This window comes from Jaculus jaculus, chromosome 20 (genome assembly GCF_020740685.1).
Source record: "Jaculus jaculus isolate mJacJac1 chromosome 20, mJacJac1.mat.Y.cur, whole genome shotgun sequence".
Classification (NCBI taxonomy): domain Eukaryota; kingdom Metazoa; phylum Chordata; class Mammalia; order Rodentia; family Dipodidae; genus Jaculus; species Jaculus jaculus.
Window position 1 is genome coordinate 10,943,857 of NC_059121.1, and position 24,754 is coordinate 10,968,610.

Here is a 24,754-nt window from a genome sequence, read left to right on the forward strand (position 1 = left end):
CAGTACACGTTGGTCACCTTCAGGTGACTTTGGTCTTCAGGTCAGCAAGCAGCCCCAGCAGCCAAGTGGGAAGAGGGAAGGGGGTCTCTTCACTGAGAGCTTCCTTATATAAAGCCCCCCTGTGAGAGGGACCACCCACTCTAGAGGAAGGGATCACTCTGGGGGAAGCACTTCCTCCTTCAGTTAATCCTTCCTGAAAGCAACCTCAAGGACCCACCCAAAAGGGATTTCTGTGGATTACTAAACAAATCAAGTTGCCAACACCTTAACTATCACAGGGAGAAATGATAATCATTGATTTACAGATGAAGCCTGGGGTTGATATAATCATCATTGTTTTTTAAAGATGGTGATTGGGGAGACTTGATCATAATTGTACTACAAATAATGCCTGAGGATTCATGATCATCATTGTGTTACAGACAAGTTGGGAAGACATGATGATCATTTGCTTACAGTTGGGGCTAGAGGAGACATGATCATCATTGTGTTGCACATGAGGCTTGAAATATAAACATAAACATATAAATATAAACATAAAACAGATAAGTCCTGATAAGGATCCTCAGTTTCTTACAGATGAGGCCTGGGGAGACATTATCATTCTTGTGTTATAGATGAGCCCTGGAGAGACTTGATCATCATTGTTTTACAGATGAGTCCTTGGGAGACATGATCATCATTGCTATAAATGAGGCCTTGTGAGAAATGATTATTGATGTGTTACAGATGAGGCCTGGGGAGACATGATAATTTTTGTGCTACAGATGAGGCCTTTGGTTCATGATACTCTTTTTTTTTTTTTCTTTTCCGAGGTAGGGTCTCACTCTGGCTCAGGCTGACCTGGAATTCACTATGTAGTCTCAGGGTGGCTTCAAACTCTCTGCGATCCTCTTATCTCTGCCTCCCGAGTGCTGGGATTATGTGCCTTACGCCCGGCTGGTTCATGATACTCTTTGTATTACAGACGCAGCATGGGGAGACATGATCATCAGTATTTTACGGGTATGGCCTGGGGTGACAGGATCATCATTTTCTTTCAGATGAGGCCTATGGAGACTTGATCATCATTTTGTTACAAGTGATGTCTGGGGAGAACTTATCATCATTTTTTTTACAGATGAGTCCTGGATAGACATAATCATCATTGTGTTATCAGTGAGGCCTGGGAAGACATGATCATCATTGTTTTACTGATGAAGCCTGTAGAGATATGATAATCATTATTATAAATTAGGTCTGGTAAAACATGATCATCAATGTGAGACCTGGGGAGACACAATAATTATTGTAATATTGTAATAAGTAACACATGATAATGAATGCTACAGATAAGATCTTGTGAATATGATCATCAATGTGTTACAGATAAGTCCTGGGGAGACATGATCAGTGCTGTGCTACAGATAAGGCCTGAGGGGACATGATCATCAACATGTTACAGATGAGGTCTAGGGACATACTTGTGTTACAGATTAGACCAGGAGACTCTTGACCATCATTATTTTAAGAGATGAGTACTTGGGATGCGGGGCTCCTTCCCGCTTAGGTAGTGCCGAGGGAAGGACCAGGCCTGCTGGTTCCTCCCTAGGGGTTGAGGAGATGATGAGTGTCGGACGACTCAGAAACCTCTCCTGGCCACCGGAGAAAAACCACACTGAGTCGGGAGTCTTTTCCATGCAGAAACAACTCTTTATTACTCTGAGCAGTTGCCTATATCATGTTGGGGATGAAGGCGGGGATTTTAGGGTGGGAAAAGAGGTAAGGGCCAATAGTAAACTTTAACTATTGAAATGGTAATTACAATTACCACGAGGAAGTAGCAGGCCAGAAGCCATTAGGCATCCTGCTGAGTCATAGCTGGCCAGAGACAGGTCGCCAAACTTTAGCTAGGCTCAGGAAGTTCCACTAGGCCTCACGCCTGGGCCTTTCAGGGCCCAACATCTCCCCCTTTTGTTTTTGTAAGAGCATTAGTCACCGTTGCCCCTGTCTTAGGTTGTCCCCCTCTGGGGATCTTACCTGTCATTGAGTACCATGTGTTTAGCTCACTGAGCCACTCCACGGCCTGTCTTAGGTTGTCCCCCTCTGGGGATCTTACCCGGCATTGGTCACATGGAGGGCAGGGGAGGTGGCAGTGGGTCATCTGAGGAACTTAATTCTAGAGTTGCCAGCCTGTAATATCTCGACCTGATGAAGTTTTACTGCCTCCAGCCACTGGTGAATAAATTGTGTAATTTTGCTAATTACTCAAGGCCTGACAGTGAGGATAAGGAGAAGGGGAAGGAGAAGGAAGGGTAGGGGTCCAGGTAGAGGGAGGAGGTAGGGTAAGAAGTCATGTAAGCCCGTCCGCAGCAGGTTTTCCTGGGGGTCCCGTTGCCTCCTCTTCAAGTCCTCCTGGAGCTTCTTAATCTTGTCCTGGATGATTCCCGATTTATTGGCGTAAAAGCAGCAATTTTCCTGTAAAAACAAACATACGCCTCCCTTTTCGGCTGTTAGGAGGTCTAGTCCTCTCCTGTTTTGTAGGACTACCTTAGCCAGGGAATCTAGCTTCCAGAAATGATATCCACATCAGGGATTAAGGTGGCTGGGGCATAAAGGCCTGTCCAATTACTGGGCAGAAAGTTATAGGCTTTCTCGCCTCCGCAAACATAAACCATTCCAGAAGGCAGGTAGCATTGAGCACTGGGCTCAGTTTTGTTAAAATTACAGAAGGAAAGATGAAAGTATCTCACATCTATACTGGAATTATTAGGGGAAGGCGGGGCCCAAATGCCCAGAGGAAACATTGGGAAAAGCTGGACAGGGATGGGGAAGGTGGCTGAGCAGCTTTTTATTTCAATCTTAAAGTTTATTTTATTAATTTATTTATTTTTTAAAATTTAATTTATTAGTTTTCTTTTCAGTAAATACAGGCAGTTTGGTACCATTGTTTAGGCTCATCTGTGATCTACCCCCTCCCATTGGACCCTCCTTGTTGATGAAAATGGGTCTTGCATTGTCGAGTTAGCCCCCAGTTATTGGTATGATAAATGTCTCTGCAAATCATGACCCAACATGTGACTCTGATATTCTTTCCGCCCCCTCTTCCGCAAAATTTCCCTGAGCCATGTTGGGTTCATTTTTGGTCTGCTTCAGTGCTGAGGTGTTGGGGGCCTCTGAGGCTCTGGCTCTCTGATTTGGTAGGCATTGATTCTTCTCTGTGTTGGTCTCCTTCCCCCTTGTGCTGGTATCCAGTTCACAGGAAAACATCACCCTTGCTTGTTTCGCCAGTTGTCCTTAGTTTCAGTTGGGCCCCTTCTGAGGTATGTTGGGGCAGCTCTCTTCTTAGGATCTGCATCTATCTGGAAAAGAGAAGCAGATTCTCCACTGGAGAGTAAGTTAGCACCCAGAAAATTGAGATAACACTTACTTTTTTGATAGACAGTATGATCGGTGTAGGCCCTCTTATACCCCATGATTGATGGTAGCTTGATATTGTAGAGTGGGCTTGTGTCTGGGTGTGGCTCTGACTTGTTTCCCAGCTCGAGCTAAGGGTCTAGTACCACTGAGTGGATCAGTTAGCCAAATCAAGAGCAATTGATTCCTCACCATGGCTGTGTACCACTATTGCACTTGTGTGGGCATCACATCAGGTTATTTGTTGCTAATTAGGCTAAACAATGCGTTGCTTGGACAGATGTTGGTCATTTCCCCCAGTCGCCTATGTAGCACCTTCTGGCACTAGACATGCTGACTGTCTGGGGACTGACTCTCTCCTGGCTTCCAGCCATGTCATTCCATTTTATGCATCAGCTGCGTATGGAGTCTTCAGCAATAGCGTCTTACCACTGGCCTTTGGTGGGTCATCAAGTACTCTGACAGAAGTCTGTCATTGTTTTAGGAAACCTTTTAGGTTTCTCTGATCAAAAGCTCACTGTGGATTGTAGGCCCAAGCTGGAAGTGTGGGTTACAGGTCAGTGTCCACTAAGAAGTTGAGGAAAAACATAACTAATATACAAGAGTTAGAGGGAGAGAGATAGAGTGGAGAGGGGGAGAGGGAGGGAGAGAGGATGTAGGAGATTTAGGTCAGACTCTACCAAAAGCCAGAGAGATTTGCTCAACCATGTTTGTAGCGGCTCAATTCGTAATACCTAAAAGCTGGAATCAACCCAGATGTCCATCATTAGAAGAATGGATAACAAAGATGTGGTATATCTACACAATGGGATTCTATACAGCAGTAAGAAAAAACGACATAAAGAAATTTGAGGAAAAATGGTTGAACCTCGAACAGATCATTCTCAGCGAATTTACCCAATCACAGAAAAAAAAATCGACACATAATCTCACTCATCTACAACACCTAACCTGAATCTACCCAAGATACCTTACATACCCAACAAGAACCTCATAGACTAGATAATAGGATGGATGGGAGGGCGGGTGGGGGGGCATCGAAGGGTGGAAAACAGTAATCCGGACCCAAACGGCAATGGTACCATAAAATTCTACTTCCTAAAAGTCAGACCAAATGGCTGAACCTTCACTAGACCCTTACAGGAAACACCTGAATCACAAGATGCTGGAGAGGGTAGAATCAAGTCTGAGCAGGTGTGTGTGTGTGCTTTTCATAACAGATGTGTTCCTGTGAAGCAGCATGGTCCGTCATGTGAACACAGAACCGATCCAATGCAGTTTTCCCTCTGGCTTGTCACGTTTTCATCTCTGATCTGTCTTCGCTTGGCAGAGGTTCCTGAGTGTCCAACTGGCAGTCTCCCATATCTAAACTTGTCAGTTCACGGTGTGACCCTGGATTTGTTTTTTCCTTAATATATTTTTATTTAACATTGACACACGGTTAGGGAGCGCAGCATGACCTTTTTTTAACACACGTAGACGACGCTTCACGGTCAGGTCCATCACCTCAGACACGGGTCCCTGCTTGTGTTGGGAATGTTCAAAATCCCCTCGGCTTATTTTTCTGAAAAGTTTTTCAATTGATTCTTGTCACCTGTAGTTGGCCTACTGTTCCGAAGGACTGTGGGAGTTGTTCCTTCTGTCCAACTGTGATTTGGCATTTGAACGTATTCCCTTTGAAGGCGTTCCTGTCACCTCTGTTATTTTTTCCACAGAGTCACAAACTTTTAGCAATGGGAGCAATTATTCAAATAACCCTGCAATCCCATTTATTTATTTATTTTTTTTTGAAGCAAGTCCAACTGACTGGCCTTTATTTAAAAATATTTTTGTTTATTTTTATTTACTTGAGAGTCAGAGAGAGAGAGATAGAGAGAGAACATGCCAGGGCCTCCAGCCACTGCAAACAAACTCCAGACCTTGTGCATCTGGCTAATGTGGGTCCTGGGGAATCGAGCCTTGAACTGGGGTCCTTAGGCTTCACAAGCAAGTGCTTAACCACTAAGCCATCTCTCCAGCCCTTCCACTTTTTTTTTTTTTTTAATGAGAGAGAAAGAGAGACAAAGAGACTCGACATGCCAGGGCCTTCAGCCACTTCCATCAAACTCTAGGTATTTGCACCACCTAGTGGGTATGTGCAACCTTGCATGCTTGCATCACCTTGTGTGTGTGGCTTGTGTGGGACCTGGAGAGTTGTACATGAGTCCTTTGGCTTTGCAGGCAAGCACCTTAATGGCTCCAGCGGGCCCCCCCCCCATGCAACCCTATTTCTCTCCACACACTTCCAAGAAAAATTCTTACATTACAAAAATTACAAAAATTCAAAACATTGTAGAGGCCTTCAGGGAGGTGGGTGTCTACTGGGTGAGGGACTAGGTGAGGCAGTAGTAACTGGGTAGCTGAGCACTTGGAATGATGGGCTTAAAGGTACAGAGAACAGCATGGGTAAGTCTTATAATCATGGCACTAAGAAGAATATATATATGTATGTATGTGTATAGCATATGTATGCATATGATATATATATATATATATGTATATATATACACATATATATGTAGAATTAAAGCACACACATATCAAACACTAGACATTCTAATATAAAACACATGACTTTACATTAGGGTTTCTATCTATGGTAAGCAAAGAGGAGCAGACATAGGAGAAGGTGGCTAAATTCACATATCATGCCCACCAAACATATAATGGCCTTAGTATCCATGACCCCATAGTGAGAGAAGCTAAGTACCCTCATAGTAAGAAGAAAAGATGATGGCATTAAAGCAAAAGAGAGACTGATTGGAAGGGTGAGGGGATTTGATGGAGAGTGGATTTGAGAGGGGCAAATGAGAGTCGAGGGTGGGAATTATCATGGTTTATTGTCTACACTTATGGGAAAAGTTTTTAAAAATAACTTTGGAATTTTTTCAAATACAGTTCTGCCAACAACAAAAATATATAACCTTGGTTTCTTTAAAAAAAATGAAGCACACAAAAACTATAGCCGGCTGTAGAGGTACACTCAGGAGGCTGAGGCAGAAAACTCACCATGAGTTTGAGGCCAGCCTGGGCTACAGAGTGAGTTTTAGGTCAGCTGGGGCTGCAGTGAGACCCTGCTTCAAAATCTCAAAGTAAAAAAAAAAAAAGAATTAAAAATGAACAAATAACCTTAACCACAGAATGGAGTGGGCAAATGATCATATGTTACTTGGTTGAGACAACAGCTCAACACAAGCCTTACGAATTTAATAAACTAAAGAAAATGAAGAAGCATTATTTTGATGTGCTGATTAACTGACTCCTTCTCTTGTACTTTCTTTGACTTATTTACTTTTGGAAGTTAGGAGGTATGTATCCCAAGAATTTTGTAACCCTCAGGAACCCTTGTGGAGATGTCTGGACAATAGCATTTAATGAAATGCAGAAGCTGAGGAGAAAAAAAATGACAGAAAAAAAAAGTGAGGCGCGTATAGCAGCTCTGGTTCCCAGGGCTCCCCAAAGGGAACGAAAGTTATGCACAAGGCAGGAGAGTTAAGGGAAGGGCTCTTTTCTTGTCTCCAGCAAGCTGGGATCACTCCCAACTCTCCACTTGTTCCTAAGGGGCAGAGATCAGATGATGGAGAAAAGGGGGAAACAGGAAGAGCAGGGCTCTTATTCTTTGCTGGCCTACAAAGCTACTGATAGGAGATGGAAATTGACTGGGCAGTTTAGGGGTGATGGACCCAGTGGGGGCTTGATTCAAGTGTCCCCCCAAAACTGAGGTGTTCTGAATGCTAGGTTCCCAACTGATGGAGATTTGGAGAATGAATGCCTGCTGGAGGGAGTGTATTGTTGGGGGCTGGCTTATGGGTGATATAGCCAGTTGCCCCTTGCCAGTGTTTGGCACACTATCCTGTTCCTGTTGTCCACCTTATGTGGGCCAGGGGGTGATGTCCACCCTCTGCTCATGCCATCGTTTTCCCTTGCCATTGTGGAGGTTCACCTCGAGCCCATTGGCTAAAATAAACCTCTTTATCCCACAAGCTGCTCTTGGTTGGGTGATTTCTACCAGCAATGTGAACCTGACTGCAACAGACCCCAAAGTGAGTAGCCTTCTGGCCAAGTGCGGGAATTACATTCACTACAGGTCAGCAATGTCTGAAGGATCTGACTTTTCTCTTATCTCCGCCCGCTTAGAGAATCCTTCCACTCTCTTCCTAGAGAATCCCCAAATTCCTGGCCCCAGACTCCCGGAATCAGGAGTAAACTGGATAAACCCACCACCCATCCGTGGCGCTCATAAAACACGTGCAAACATGGTCTTCCTGGTGTAGTCACTCCCCATAAAAACCCAGAGCTGAGTCTCGAGGTGGGCTTCTCAGGCCCCTCTTGCTTCCTCTTCCTGTTCTAGACTTCAGGCCCTTCTCCTCTTCCTCCTAAAGCTTTGATCTTGCTGAACCTAATCCTTGCTTTGTGGATTTCATTCTTTGAATTCATAGCACAAGGACTCAGGAACACCCCAAATTATTGGTGCATGGGTGTACAAGGAACCCAAAATTTATGCATTGCTGCCAAACAGTTATTTAGGATGAATAAAACAAAATAAAACAAAACAACAAAAAAAGATTCTCTTCCCACACCAGTAAGGTGGCTGAGGCAGAATGTGGCTGCGGCACCTGGCAGCCGTTAGTCTCATTTCTCTTTCACAGTCCGTTTACAGCTTCAAACTTGGGTTCTTAATTGAATCAGTGCTACAGCACTATTGATCCCTGGATTCTGGCCAAGCCAAGGCAAGCTTGCCTGCTCCACAGTGGTTAAACAAATGCATTGGGGGGGGGGGGGTGATGAAGGCTCCTTCGCTTCACAGCTCTGGAACCTTCTCTCTGCAGTGATCTGGTCTTGCAGGTCCCCAGGCCTTCCACAGGGGCTTAAAGCTGAGCAAGCAGTTTCTGCTACCCTAGGGCTGGAATGAAGTCTGGCGAGCTTGGGACTGGTCCTGAGTCTGGTGAAGCCCTGCGTTCTCACCCTGATGTAACGGTTGTTGGAGAGCAAGAGCATCTCTGTATTCTGTATTGCCCACTCCCAAGCCATTTTGGCGCTTGTCCTGATTTATTATCTGGTGGTCGCCTTTGCAGCCACAGAGAGTGGACCTTTACTTCCTGTCTTTTTGTTGTTGTTGTTTTTTTGAGGTAGGGTCTCACTCTAGCCCAGGCTGACCTGGAATTCACTCTGTAGTCTCAGGGTGGCCTCGAACTCACGGCGATCCTCCTACCTCTGCCTCCCGAGTACTGGGATTAAAGGCGTGCGCCACCACGCCTGGCTCTACTTCCTGTCTTCTTGTCCCAAGTGCCAGATCTCCGTCTTTGTGTGATCCTTAGGAAGACCTATTGCCCAAACCAGTTTCTAGCTGCCATCTGCTTAGGATCGGCCTGTATCATTCTCAGCTGAACTCTATCAAACTAAACATCCGGGCATAGGTGGGGCTCCTGTGCTGGGCCACGGTCTGCAGTGGATTAGTTCTTTCAGCTCTGGTGGGCTGCAAACATTATCCCTTACACAGAGACAGCGGCGGGGTGGTGCTCCTGGGAAAGGGTTTTCACCATAAGATTGCTACCTCACCGAGGATCAGCTTTTCTCCCTTGGACTGCCTTCATCCAAAGGCTAGACAATGAGCAGAAGGAGTTTCAGAAGGTCCATCCTGTGTGCAGATAGCCTGCCACATATTCCTTCATCTGGACTGCTAACTCCACCCTCTTTTCTAGCCAGCCCCCATTGCTGAGTTCCCAGTGGCCCCTTGTCTCACGGTCCTGTGCCTGAAAATTTTACAGCATCCAGATAAACTCAATTACTTTGAAGAAAATAAGGTCAGCTTCTCACGCCCTCCCTAGTCATTTCTGATGTCTTGTGGGTCCTCAGAGGCGGGTCTTAGGCTCCTCCTTTTCTCCTCTTTTTCTTTTGAGTTTCATAGCAGCGGACAACCTTAGAAGGAGCCAGTTTGTCCAGTTCACTGGCCTGTTAACCAGCTCTCAAAGCAACATTAACTGGAGCACATCAGTAGTCTCCGAGGGGCTGTAGTGTCCCACCTTCAAGGAAATGGATAGAGTCGGAAGTCCTTGCTTACAAAAACCCATCAATTGAGTTACATTTGAATTATCAAAAGCTTCTTTGTTCCACCGGCTGATTTGCTGCAGGATTCCTTTAAATAGCAAACTATCTAGGTGAATGGAAAATAGGCTTCAATTGACATTATTTTTAAAAAGACAGGTACTGCATAAAGCAAATGATGACTGTAGGGTTTTCACCTTGCCTAGGTTTCTCAGAGTACAAGCTGGTTTCCAGTACAGAGCCACCTGAGAGAGACAGAGAGAAAAAAAGCGACAGAGAGAGAAGGGAGAAATCCAACATTTATCTGGAGTCCTGGGTAAGGTCTTTGGTCACCCATGGGAGAGCTTTTATCTTTCTTGCTGCCCAACACATGGCAGAAATAAAATATTTTTATGCTGTGCCTTCTAATTGTTTAAGAAAGCCATCTATGTTACTGATTTAAGAAAGCTATAAGCATCTATAAATTTCCTACAGATGATTAGTTTATCATACGAGACACCGTGAATCTTAACATGGTATGAAATCAGATGGAGAGAAAGAGAGAACTCACAGGACAGGTTAAAGCCCATACACACAACACACACACACACACACACACACACACACACACACACATATCAACTTGTTGAAATGTGAGGGAGTTTATTTAAATGCACAAAACTATTAATGTTGTTTTTGTGATTATTACATAAAGCTTCATTCTACATTTAACAGACAACATTTTCTGCATTCTTTTCAAACCTGTTCAGTAGTTATAATAAGGTTGCTTTCATCTTGAACGAAATGCAAATGGCGTTCCTCTTTTTAAATGATGTGCATGCCAAGCTTCCCAAGGGAAGATTTTCGCTGTGGTCTCTTGTCTTTGGAATTTACCTACAGGTATCTGGGGCTTCATTCCTAACTGACATATGAAGTCAGTGTAGGTGGACATCAACATGTTGTTTTATATCGGAAGACTATGCAATGCTCCTTGAAAAGATAGCTGGGGCCGGACGTGGTGGCGCATGCCTTTAACCTCAGTGCTTGGGAGGCAGAGGTAGGAGGATCACCATGAGTTTGAGGCCACTCTGAGGCTACACAATGAATTCCAGGTTAGCCTGGGCTAGAGTGAGACCCTACCTTGAAAAACAAAACAAAGATAGCTGGTGGTTATAACTGTGTGTGTGTGTGTGTGTGTGTGTGTGTGTGTGTGTGTGTGTCCAGAAGACAATGTTGGGTGTCCTTCCTTAGATACCGTCCACCTTTTCTGAAATAGGGTCATTCACTGGCCTGAAGCTCACCAAGTAGGCTAGACTGGGTGACTAGTGAGCTCTGTGCCATCTCCATCTCAATCATGACTGTTACTAAAACAAGTGTCTGAAACACTTATTGCATATGAGCCAGAGCAAAGGCGATCCTTACAATTCATTTAGATTAACCTCTCACAATACAGAGGATGCTTAAGTTAGGAAAAGTGGAATGACTCCCCTAAAATATGGTAATTCAAGGGTAGATCTAGACCAGAACAAAGGTCCTTTCATTCCTGATCTCGTGTAGCATCGTGCACGAGTCAAGTCACATCAATTCTGTTCACTTATCCCCTCCTGCATAATCTATTGCTCTTCTTGTGAAAAATTTATCCTTCTGAATGGAGCCATTGACTTTTTTGGGGACTTATGGCCAAGGTTTGACTTAAAGATATAGCTCAACTTCCTATCCATCCTTCACAAGGCTTTAGACCCTCCCAGGCTGGAGTGGCTCTCTTTCCTCTGCCTTCTTTTGTGTGTCAAGTGATTACACTATTTTTTAAATATATTTATTTATTTATTTGAAAAAGAAAGAGGGAAGGAGAGAGAGAGAGAGAGAGAACAGGCACACCAGGACCTCCAGCTACTGTAAACGAACACCAGACTTGTATGGTCCCTTGTGCAGCTGGCTAATTTGGGTTCTGGTGGTATTGAACCTGCCTCCTTTGGCTTTGCAGGCAAACACCTTAACCACTAAGCAATCCCTCCAGCCCAATTACCCTATCTTTCTACCTATCTGTCTATTTTTTTCCTTTTTTTGTTTTCGAGGTAGGGTTTCAATCTAGCCCAGGCTGACCTGGAATTTACTCTGTAGTCTCAGGGTGGCCTTGAACTCATGGCTATTCTCCTACCTCTGCCTCACAAGTGCTGGGATTCAAGGCATGCGCCACCATGCCAGCAACCCCCCCCCCCTCATTACCCTATTTTTAACCCTGCATTGTTACTTGAGAACTTACTGGATGCTTGTGTGCACACAGTCTCTGTTCTACCAGTGAACACCCAGCCTCCGATGGATTCTGTGTTCATTTGATGTCTTGTTTCAAGCTCCCTTCCTCCTCACTCAATGCCATTTTTGGCCATTCTTTCCTCATTTTGACTACCCTGGGATCTCCTAACTGGTGTCTCTGTCTCATTGGACTTCTTCCTGCCCAATCTAGGTTACTCTTCCTGATAACTCTTACTATGCCACTCTAGTGCCCAAGTGCCCTCTGTGATTTCCCTTGGCCTATTTAACCACCAGCAAATGTCTCAGACTTGCAGCCACGCCTTAATACTTAATACATGCCTGTAGACATCCTGCTGTCTCCTCAAACATTAGACTTGCGCTGTCCAATATGGCAGCCACTAAGCCACATGGGGTGGCGCCCAGGCAGCTGAAATCTTGAAAGTCTGGATTGATATGACTTCTATGTTTAAAATTCATGCTAACATTTGAAGATTTAATGAGAAAAATGTAAATACCTCAATAATTTTTGTAGCAATTTCATGTTGAGATGATAATTTGAACATACCAGGTTAAGTGAAATAATTGATTAAAATTCACTTTGGGCTGGAGAGATGGGTCAGTGGTTAAAAGTGCGTGTTGGAAAGTTTGATGACATGCATTTAATTCCCCAGTACCCATGTAAAGCCAGATGCACTCTGGAGTTCATTTGCAGGGGCAAGAAACCCTGGTGCACCCATTCTTTCTCTCTCTGTTTGAAAATTAATAAATTAAATTTTGGTTCTTTTTCAAGGTCAGGTTTTGCTCTAGCCCATGCTGACCTGGAATTCACTATGTAGTTTCAGGTTGACCTTGAACTCATGGTGATCCACCTACCTCTGCCACCCGAGTGCTGGGATTAAAGGCATGTGCTACCACACCCAGCTTAAATAAAAAATTAAAAAAAATCATCTCAAATTTAAATTATCTTAAATATAGCTACCAAAAAATTTAAAATTATGCTGTGACTCAGAGCTCATTGGCTACAGCCTTCCTAGGCAAGTCAGGTGGTCTGTGCTTCCTCCACCTGCATCCCATGGCCCTGTCTTCACTCAGTGTTCCCACTACCTGGCACATCTCCACCCCTCCCTGCTGGCCAAATTCTACTTGAGGGGACATGTCTTCCATATGTGACTGCATGCACGTCTCCTTCTGACCTCCATACTGTGGTGTTGTATCATGGCTTCATTCCAAATGCAGAGGATGTATGAGGGATCTGTAAAGCAATACTTTTGAGACTGAGATTTAAAATGTATACATGATACTAATATAAACTCCAATAGGGATGGAGAGATGGCTTAGCAGTTAAGCGCTTGCCTGTGAAACCTAAGGACCCCAGTTTGAGGCTCGATTCCTCAGGACCCACGTTAGCCAGATGCACAAGGGGGCACACGCATCTGGAGTTTGTTTGCAGTGGCTGGAGGCCCTGGTGTGCCCATTCTCTCTCTATCTGCCTCTTTCTCTCTCTCTCTATGTCTCTCCAATAATTAAATAAAAATAAACAAAAAGAATTTTAAAAAATACCCAAAAAACTCCAGTAAAAGACAGAAGCTTAGTTAATTTTTTTAAATTAAAAAAAACATTGTTTTTGGTTTTTCAAGGTAAGATCTCACTCTAGCTGTTGCAGTCCAGTTTGCATTGCTGGTAGAAATCACCCAACCAAGAGCAGCTTCTGGGAAAAAGATATTTATTTTGGCTTACAGGCTCAAGGGGAAGCTCCACGATGGCAGGGGAAAACGATGGCATGAGCAGAGGGTGGACATCACCACCTGGCCAACATAAGGTGTACCACAGCAACAGGAGGGTGTGCCAAACACTGGCATGGGGAAACTGGCTATAAAGCCCATAAGCCCGCCCCCAACAATACACTCCCTCCAGGAGGCATTAATTCCCAAATATCCATCAGCTGGGAACCTAGCATTCAGAACACCTAAGTTTATGGGGGACACCTGAATCAAACCACCACACTAGCCCAGGCTGACCTGGAATCCACTATGTAGTCTTAGGGTGGCCTCGAACTCACAGCAACCCTCCTACCTCTGCCTCCTTAGTTTACAGCTGCTTATGATGGAAGACTGAAGCTACCTGGGCCATATACCCTCCATGACAACTCTACTGTCTTGGTGGAGGGTGGAATGTATGTGCCCAGTAATCTCGAGTTGAGTTTTCTACTTATCATGGGTCACCTTTAAGTTTATAAAGTACTTGCAACTTGTCCCTGATCCTTGGCTGTTCACTGGTTATCCACATGGACGGTGGAGAGAAAGGGTAGACTTTCCCCACTTTGTATTTTTCTTTTGGTTACAGGTCTATTTTATGTGCCTCAGCTTTAGCCCTTTAGAGAGATGGTAAAGGACCACTTTCCACTGACTGCTCCAACGACATTCTGCGGAGTTTGCATCTGCTCATTGATGTTAAAAAGTTCAGCCACTCGGAACTCTCCCACCGGAAAGTGAAGTTTGAGTGACTCTTCTCCAAGACAGCTATTCCAGAACACCCAAGAAGCTGCTGTGAGGCATTTATGAATTATCATGTGAACCAAGATGCCAGAAGATTCTGTGGATAATGGCTTTTCCAGGTCATTTGTGCAACAACTAAATTAAAAATATAAAGCCTCAGAGGAAAATGGTAAACACATCTAAACTCTTCCTCAAAAATCCATTTAAAGTTTTCTAAAGACGTTCAGCGAAATAACCTAATCTACCCCCTAAACTAGAATTCTAGCAATAATATAACATGACAAGAAGAACTCTGGTAAATAAAAGTATGTGCTGAATTCTCCCCAGGGAATGTCTGTGTCATCTGTAATGATTTCTCAAAAATATTTTTCAGCAGCAATATTACATTGTCAGGGCAGTGACATTACGGATCCGCTTCAGGAAGCTCTTTCATTACAAGCATCTCTCCCATTCCCTAAACCCTTTTTCTTTTTCCTTTGAACTGCGTATGTAGATGCTGGTTGCCTGCTTTAATCTGAGGATGGATTTGAAGTCCTTGAACTTGTAGGTGTGTGTGCTTTCTCCTTTCACTCATTCCTCTGCTCTGGCAGATACCTGTTTGTGCAGTCGCTTGGCTCAAAAATGTCCCTGTGGACACACCTCATTGCTGGTTACATCACGGTGCAAAAATCTCATTGACTGAGCAGGTTGAGGCCATGCTCCTGGCTGGGGAGTGGGACAGTGGGCATGTATGTACCTGAGCCAATCAGATTCTTTTGTTGGGAACTGACAATTTATAACAGATGGGCAGGGGAGGATCTTTGGAACTGGCTCTGAAGGAGAATCTGTAGAAAAGATTCTTGATCTCCTATGGCTAACACACCCACATCTCTTTGGCTCTTGCCAGAGTACCTTTCTACCTCCTTATCCTTCCATAAGTTTTTTAAAAATTTTAATTTTAATTAGTTAATTTATTTGAGAGCAACAGACAGAGAGAGAAAGAGGCAGAGAGAGAGAGAGAGGGAGAGAGGGAGGAGCTAGAGAGAGAGAGAATGGGTGCACCAGGGCTTCCAGCCATTGCAAACGAACTCCAGACGCGTGCGTCCCCTTGTGCATCTGGCTAACATGGGTCCTGGGGAGTCGAGCCTTGAACTGGGATCCTTAGGCTTCACAGGCAAGCACTTAACTGCTAAGCCATCTCTCCAGCCCCATAAGTTTTTAAAAATTTTTAATTTTAATTAATTAATTTATTTGATAGCAACAGACAGAGAGAGAAAGAGAGAGAGAGAGAGAGAATGGGCGTGCCAGGGCTTCCAGCCACTGCAAACGAACTCCAGACGAGTGCGCCTCTTGTGCATCTGGCTAACATGGGTCCTGGGGAATCCAGTCTTGAACTGGGATCCTTAGGCTTCACAGGCAAGTGCTTAACCACTAAGCCATCTCTCCAGCCCCTTCCATAAGTTTCATCTCTCTCTCTTTTTTAAAAAAAATGTGTATATGCACGTGCATATATCTTTGTGTGTGAGTGTGGGTATATGAATATGTGTGTGTGAGAGTGTGTGAGTGAGTTCTGTGTGGGGGAGGGGGAGTGTAGAAGCAAGAGGACAACCTCAGGTGTCATCCTCAGGAATACTGTCTTCCTTTGCTTCTTTTCTTTTTCCTTCTCTCTTTCTCTCACTCCCTCCTTCCTTCCCTCCCTCTTTTCCTTCCTTCCTCCCTTCTTCCTTTCCTTTCTCCTTTCTGACAGGGTGTCTTATTAGCTTGGAGCTCACCAATTAGGTTAGACTGGCTGGCCAGTGATCCCCAGAGACCCTACTGTCTCTGATCTAACCCTAAGCCTGGGATTAAAGGTTCACGTACTGCCACACCCAACACTTGCTTAGGGGCTGGGGGTCAAGTTCAACTCTTCATGCTTGTGAGGCCAGCCCTTTATTGACTAAGCTCTCTCCCTAGCCTCCATTAAGTTCATCTCATACGAAACTGATCAGAGTGGATTTCTGGTTTGCAAATGGGTAAAAGCTCAATTATGTTTGGCCCAAGAATACATGGTGAGACAATCAGTGTTCTATTGAGCATGTGCCTGTGATGCAAACAGGGCATGCATTAGAGGAGAGCGAGTGAGCGCGAGAGAGAGAGAGAGAGAGAGAGAGAGGGAGAGAGAGAGAGAGAATTGGTGCGCCAGGGCCTCAGCCACTGTAATCAAACTCCAGATGCTTGCGCCACCTAGTGGGCGTGTGTGACCTTGTGCTTGCCTCACTTTTGTGCATCTGGCTTATGTGGGATCTGGAGAGTTGAACATGGGTCCTTAGGCTTAGCAGGCAAGGGTCTTAAGTGCTAAGCCATCTGTCCACCGCTCCCCAGCCCCAAAGGTCTTTCTAACCTGATGTCAAAGGCCAGGTCTGAATTCCCAGGATAGCCATGTGTGCTAAGCTGACCCCACAGTGTGATCCTTTAAGAACTGACCATGTGCTAAGGCTTCTTTGCTACTTAGGCCAGAAGGGATGGCTCCCTGCCCCAAACTTGACTGTGTTTACCACCTGCTTCCTGTAGTCATCTGAGCCTTGGGCTTCCTCTCCTGGGGCCCTTTGAAGGGGAGGGCCCCCCCGGGTCTTTGGATCCCGCACGTGGTGGGCATTTCGGTGCACGGCTCCTGCGCGGTCAGCACGTCTGCTCTGAACTTGCTCCGTGCGCCCAAGCAGAAGCTCAAAGATGGGAAGTACATGAAGGAAACGTCTCAGAAAGGACTGGCTGCCTTTGTGGGCTGATGAGACTGCAAACACACTATGCCCGAGGAAGGGCGCTTTGTCTGCAGCTCAGCTTGGCTGAAGAGGGGGAAATGTGAGACTCCAGGCAATTCCAGGCTCTGCTATTTGGAGATTCTAACTTTTTTTTTTGTGCATGTTATTTCTGTTTTATTGATATTTTCCTAGTAAATTTTCTTTTCTTTTTCTTCTTTTGTTTTTGTAGTCAGTGAATACAGTCAAGTTGGAACCATTGTCAGCCTCCTCCCTGTCTTACCCCCCGCCAACTTATTCTATCCCAGGCTGAGAAGAGCTGGGGGTCATTTTCTCTCCTAGGCTGTTCTCTTAAGCTTGCCATTGGATGATAGGTACATACCGGGAAATCTAGTATCCTTGGGGATTTTTGTTCTTTGTTGTTGTGTAAAACTTATTTTTCTAGTGCTTTTTGCTCTGTTTTCTCTATTGTCATCACTGCAGTGAGCCCTGTTCAGAGGCGAGAGTCATCACACCCCTCAGAGGTGAGTCACCACACCTCTAGAGGTGAGAGTCATCACATCCTCAGCGGTGATTCATCACACCACACCACACAAAGGTGAGTCATCATACCTCTAGAGGTGAGAGTCATCACACCACTCAGAGGTGAGAGTCATCACACCCCTCAGAGGTGAGAGTCATCACACCATACAAAGGTGAGTCATCACACCTCCCTTACAAACAGCACGGAGAGTTTAGCACTGGACCAAACCAGTGCAAATGAGGGGAGAGGCCTGTGCTAGAATCTGGTCTGCCCAGTATTTGTTCTACTAATCAGTTTGGACAAGTTGGGGGCTCTGTCAGACCCTGCCTTGTCATACCTTGTGGGTTCGGAGGTACTGTCTGCTAATGGTCAGGAGTGGTTTGGAACCCAGGAGTAACCCTCACTACATCAGAGTCAAGGATAAGTGTAACAGTGGCAAGGGGCGAAACCTTCATTCTGCAAGTTGGATTTTATTTATGTATTTATTTGAAAGAGAGAGAGAAAGAAAGAGGGGGGGACTGGGTGTGCCAGGGAGGGCCTCCAGCCACTGCAAATGGACTCCAGATGCATGCACTGCTTTGTGCATCTGGCTTACACTGGTACTGAGTAATCAAACCCTGGGGAATGATGGGTCTTTAGGCGTTGCAGGCAAGCATCTTAACCTCTGAGCCATCTCTCCAATCTGGATTTTACATGTTAATTGGGCTTTTCTGAATTTGGTTCCAGAGGCATTAAAGAGCTGCGGTTGGCTCAAGGCCACACGCAGAGCAGCTATGAGCGGGTGGGTGGTTTGCTGCTTGGAGGGGTGGCATGTCCCAGTTGGGTGAGAGCTGGAATAAAATGAAGACCCTATGGAGAAGGGGCTGGAATTGGTCCACAAGTCTGAGAACCTACCTGTCTGGTGTGTGGCATTCTTTTATGCCTCTTCTTAAAACAAAACCCAACCCAACACAAGAAAACTAAAGAGCTAGTGGGGAGTTTGCTAACATCTTCACTGAAATCTGCGTTCTTCTCAAACCAAGGGCCACTTCAAGTGCAGAGAATTTCTGCACTGAACAGCTCCCCATCAGCACAACATGGCAATCTTGCAAGCCTCGCAATGTAATCATAGGGATGCACAACCCACTGTCTGGTCCGCCACTCTGGGAGGTCACATTTTTGGATAGAGGCCTTTGGTCCTTGTGTTTCAAGAAATGAAGACAAACTGAGGAATCTGGGAAGCAGTGGCTGAAGAGCTGAGTCCTGAATTGATCTCATTTACTGCTTTTGAAATTAAATTTAAAGCTCCAAAAGCTGGGTCCAGTGTCAAAGGGATCCTTGTGTGATTCCTGTGAATGCCACTCTCCCACTGGGATTTTGGCTCTCAAGAGAGCTATCGCCAGCCCTACCTCCCTTGCAAGGTCACTGTCCTGTTACTGATTCCCATCTGCTCGGGCAGAGGTCGTGGCCAGCCTCAATTCATGCCACACTGTCTCCTGTTGTCACGGAGCTTCTCCTCCGGACTGTAAGTCAAAATAAAAAAAAAAAAACGTTCCTCCTGAGCCAGCCATGGTGGTGCACGCCTTCAATCCCAGCTCTCAGGAGGCAGATGTCGGAGGACCATCATGAGTTCGAGGCCACCCTGAGACTACATAGTGAATTCCAGGTCAGCCTGGGCCAGAGACACCCTACTGTAAGGTTTAGGAGTGACCAAGACCACACAAACCGCTCTGAGGCAAAGATGAAAACTTTCATTTGGGGGCGGGAAACACGAGCTGTCAGTACTGACTCTCAAGAGCGGAGCACAGCCAACCAGAGATTCCAGTTATTTATAGGTGTATAGAGCTTTTCAGTTGGGGGAAGGTGAGGAAGGGCAAAGAACTCCTTTGTCCTTTACATTAGCTATTTCAAATACTGACCAGGTGACCTGGGAAATAAGGAGGAAGGAAACCTGGACCTGGGGCATTGTTAGGCAAGGAAGGGACAATGGATGGGCAGTTCCTTGAGGAATGTGGATGACCCACTTCCTGATGTCTCTGTCGCCCTCCTGCTGTCCTTGGTCACTCCATTTTGGGAGCCTGTCTGGATCTAACACCTACCTCAAAAAAACACTCCAAAACAGAACAACAACAACCAAAACTTTCCTCCTGTCAGCTGCTTTCTGGTTGGGTTTTTGGTCACGTGCTTGGTCCCAGCAGCATGAAGGTAATTACAATGCTTGGCCTTTTTAATCCTGCTTTATTTCTTGTGTCTTTGTCATTAATGGGTCATTTCTTCTCTAACAGGAACAGTGAAAATCAAAACAATCTAGAGGGCTCGAGAGATGGCTTAGTGATTAAGGCACTTGCCTGCAAACCTAAAGGACCCAGGTTCAATTCCCTAGGGCCCATGCGAGCCAGATGCAGAAGATGGCGAATGAATCTGGAGTTCGTTTGCAATGGTGGCTAGTAGGCCCTGTGTGCCCATTCTTTCTCTCTCTCTTCCTCTCTCTCTGTCATAAATAAGTAAATAAAATATTTTTAAAAAATCTAGACTGGTTTTACTCATATGAGTAAGCTCTAAGTTCTGTCTTGTTCATGTCTTATTGACTGGTTGGTTAATGGCTGTACTGAGGATGGAACCTATGTTAAGTAAGTGCTATATCCCTGACCTGCATCCCCAGTCAGAGGGAGGTTTCTCTGCTTCTCCAGCTGCCGAAAAAAGATGTTATTTCATATTCATATTCTGCTATTGCATATTCAAAGGATAGACTGTGAGCATGCAGACTCTAAACCCGGATGCTAACAACACAAAGATATGAAGAACTCTCTCTGTTAGCCACAGTGCCTTCTCAGTTCACTCTCCCGTAGAATTGAGATTTTAAGAGTGCTGTTTACACATGGTACATGTTAGCTAGCAGATATGCTTCCTTTAATTTTCTTTTTCATTTATGAGAGAAAGAGAGAGAGAGAGAGAGAGAGAGAGAGAGAGAGAGAGAGAGAGAGAAAGAAGGCGTGCCAGGACCTCCAGCCACTCCAAACATATGTGCCACCATGTGCTACCTGGCTTACATAGGTTCTGAGGCATTGAATCTGGATCCTTAGGCTTCATAAGCAAACGTCTTAACCACTAAGCCATTTCTACAACCCCAGATATGCTTCTTTTTTGCATTGGTTTACTGTGCCTACTTAGTTATCTATGCAGGGTTTTTTTTCTCTTTTCTTTCTTTCTTTTATTTTTTCCTGATACAGGGTTTTTGCTATGCATCCCAGACTGGCCTTGAACTCAGCATGTAGCCAACGCTGGCCTTCAGCTCTTGGCTCTGCTCCTGCCTTTCCTTCCTTAGTGCTGAGATTACAGGCACGCACCACAACCTGCCCACTGACTCAATTTGATACCATGTAGCCCAATAACCTCACACTTTATTTTATTTATTTATTTATTTTAAATTTTTTTGTTTATTTTAATTTATTTATTTGAGAGTGACAGAGAGAGAAAGAGGCAGATAGAGAGAGAGAGAGAATGGGCGCGCCAGAGCCTCCAGTCACTGTGAACGAACTCCAGACGCGTGCGTCCCCTTGTGCATTTGGCTAACGTGGGTCCTGGGGAAATCGAGCCTCAAACCAGGGTCCTTAGGCTTCACAGGCAAGCGCTTAACCGCTAAGCCATCTCTCCAGCCCTATTTGTTTAGTTTTAATTAATTATTTGAGAGCAACAGACAGAGAGAGAAAGAGGCAGAGAGAGAGAGAGAGAGAGAGAGAGAGGGAGGAGAGAGACGAGAGAGAAAGAAAGAGAGAGGGAATGGGTGCACCAGGGCCTCCAGCCACTGCAAACGAACACCAGACGTGTGCGCCCCCTTGTGCATCTGGCTAACGTGGGACCTGGGGAACCGAGCCTCGAGCCGGGGTCCTTAGGCTTCACAGGCAAGCGCTTAACCACTATGCCATCTCTCCAGCCCAGCTTCACACTTTAATCATCATAACACATGTGAAATTCTGGGAATCATAAATAAGATTTCCTTTAAGTGGCCCTTGGGCTCAGAACAAGGAGTCCAAAGCAATAGTCAGGGGAGGACTTTTGCCTCCCAGAAGGCATCTGGCAAGCATCAAGAGGTATCTTTGCTCCACACAATTTGGTAGAGCCATGTTTCTGGCATCTAGTGGTTAGAGGGCAGGGATGTGGGTAAACAATCTACAGGGTACACAACTGTCTGCCACCACGAGTCATTATCTGGCCCCAAATGTAAGGTGCTGAGGTTCGAACGACTTGCCTGGCAGAAGAGGAATGCTTGAGAAAGTAGTTCAACTGTGGGAGGAAACGTGTCTGCAGGTACAAGCAACCGAAACCAGCACGCGGAGGGGAGAAGCTGGGCACAGGGAGAGGTGGGAAAGCTTCATAGGGAAGGGCTCCTAATCGTGATTTTTATTTAATGCCATTTATTTGCCAGCACAGAGGTAGAGGGAGAGAGAGAGAGAAAGAGAGAGAGAGAATGAGTATGGGCATGCCAGTGTCTTTAGTCACTGCAAATGAACTCCAAATGTATGTGTCATTTCATGCATCTGGCTTACATGGGTACCGGAGAATCAAACCCAGGTTGTACGTCTTTGTGGGTAAGTGCCTTAACTGCTGAGCCATCTCTCCAGTCCGTATTTAATCCGTATTTAATGTCTTTTTAACCAACCAACCATCCAAGAATGCCTTTTGTTAGTCCTATTGGAAGAGTTTTTACCAAAACAACGATTTCTAAATGAGGATTGTACAATCCTCTGGGTAATCAATCAAAGATTTAAAGTCTCCCTTAAAAAAATGTATTCTTCAAAGAGAGACTCAGAGCCCTCACAGTGCTGAGAGTGAAGTGACCGTAGAGTGTTCAGTGCTAAATGGACCATCTATGTCACTCCCTTGGGGGTTCAGGGACCATTGTGGAAGAGGAAGTGGGGGAGGAATGCTCTGGAATGCTGTCTTGTGGAGATGAAGTGGTGGTTCATCTATGTGTGACTTCACAGTGATTGCTGATACCTGCACAGTATTGGGCCTACCAACATTCTGTCATTGATGGTGGAGGAGAGAAAAAAAAAAAAAGCCAACAAAGTAGGACAGGGAGTACTTAGAAAAAGAAAAGGGGTTCAGTGGAAAAGATGGGAGACATAAGAAGGTAACGGGAGAGGACTGTGATCAACATACATCATATACAAGTATAAAAGCAGCCAGTGAAAACATCTGAGGGGCTGGAGAGACGGCTCAGCGGTTAAGGCGCTTGCCTGCCAAGCCTAAGGACCCATGTTCGACTCTTCAGATCCCACGTAAGCCAGATGCACAAAGGTGAGGCAGGTGCCAGGTCTCACATGACCACTAGGTGGCGCAAGCGTCTGGAGTTGGATTTCAGTGGCCGAGGCCCTGGTGAGCAATTCTCTCTCTCTAAAATAAAAGTGCAAACACTTGGAAAATATTTTCCCCCTGAGAGTCTGGGAGAAGAAAGGACAGGGAAGAATTCACTCAGCCTTGTTCTTGGCTGTTCAGAGAGGACTCTCTGGTGGAACTAACTGTGACTCCCCCCTTTCTCTGTTTCAAGGTGCAATGTCCCAATGTCCTCACCCTTGGCCCATGAAGACCTCCGTCCCCAGTGACTTCACCCACTCACTCTCTGAATTCCTCAGTACCTGCGTCCTCTCTCTGGTGTGTTTCCACTCAGATCCTGGGCTCCTCAAGGACTGGAGCCTCATCCTCCCATACCTGCCCCTTACCAGAGCACTGAGCAGTGGTTCCCACTGATGTGGGGGGGGGGGAGGAGACACTGGAGAAAAATGTCAGGCCACTAATACTTTCATGGTACACTGGAATGGTGCATTCTCACATTTTTCCCCTTCCAGAGTCTCTGGATTGTGTCATATAAGAGCATGTAAAAGTTTAATCTCTGTTTAGTAAGGCACAACATGCAAAAAATAAATTGCCACAATTATTATTAGCATTTACTTACTAACAGGGTTTTTTTAGAAGCTGTTTCCATATCAGGCAGATTAACCTTTCTGTTGTCATAGAGACAAAGATCTTTATATAACTATGTGCAAAGGGGAGATTTTTTTTCTCTCTCTCTCCCTCCTTCCAGTTGTCTGGTACTAATGAAAAAAGAAAGGGAATTTTTAAAAATCAATTATTTTCATTTACTTTTTTCTCCCTCCAATTAAAACAGATGAAAATGCGGGCGGCTACTTCTTGTATATTTTAGGGTTTAAATACTTGCATCTTTAATGTAAAAATGGAAGGGAGGGAGATGGGAATCATTTTAACAATGCCACTTTGAAAATTTGCAGGCGGTGGGCTTGCGGGTGAAGGCAATTATCATTCATGTGCCTTTTTATTCTTCTTTTTAAACCAAACAGTGAACTTTAGACAAAGGCCATAGAAGGCAGAGCTATTAGCGCCTGAAAGGACTAACCTATAAGCATCTGGTGAGGGACACTGGTGAATTTTAAGGCATTCTGGGGTATTTGCTTCCTCCGGCCTCCAGAGACTGGACTGCTTCCCTTCTTGGTGCAGAGCCAAATCCTACAGACGCATAGGTTTAAGACCACATCTTCCTCCTTACTTCAAAAACTTGGCTCCTCCCTCCCTTCCTTTCTTTCTTTTTGTTTTGTTTTTCAAGGTAGGGTTTCACTTTAGCTCAGGCAGACTTGGAATTCACTAGGTAGTCTCAGGGTGGCCTCTAACTCACGGCAATCCTCCTACCACTGCCTCCTGAGTGCTGGGATTAAAGGCGTGTGCCACCACGCCTGCTGTTGGTTCCCTTCTTTTTAGGAACTGATAACTTGCTATTCATAGCATTTTACCATCGTGTGATGATTTTTTTCCTGCGCCATCCCTTTATCCCTTAAAGAACGGGGCATGACAACCCAAAGTTTCTTTTCCTATCTCTTACCTCGATACTGCCTCATACCTTCTCCCTCCCAGCTTCTTTCCTTAGCACCCTGGCCCACCCGTGCTCTGAGGCTCACCCTCTCCTTAAGTTCTCCAATGGCTACTTTCCTCCTGCCTCAGCTGAGAGCCCCTCCTAGCAAAGGGGCTCCTTCTCTCATCCCGCATATCCTCAGCTGCTCTCTGTGGCTCCTTTCCTCTACCGCTCTTTGAAGAAAAGCTACGCCAAGAAAAACCCTTCTCCATCCTGCTTGTCATGTGTCTCTGAATCTGGGTTTTAAAAGAATATCTTTATTTATTTATTTGAGAGAGAGAGAGAAGAGAATATGGACATGCCAGGGCCTCCTGCCACTGCAAACAAACTCCAAATGCCTGAGTCATTTTGTGCATCTGGTCTTATGTGGGCACACAGGGGAATCAAATCCAGGCTGTCAGGCCTT

General features: G+C 45.3%; 1 protein-coding gene across 1 annotated transcript in view; it reads left to right on the forward strand.

The window, feature by feature from the left end:
* Nucleotides 1-24,754, forward strand: part of LOC123456275 (zinc finger protein 585A-like) — a 649,667-nt gene that overhangs the window by 316,276 nt on the left and 308,637 nt on the right.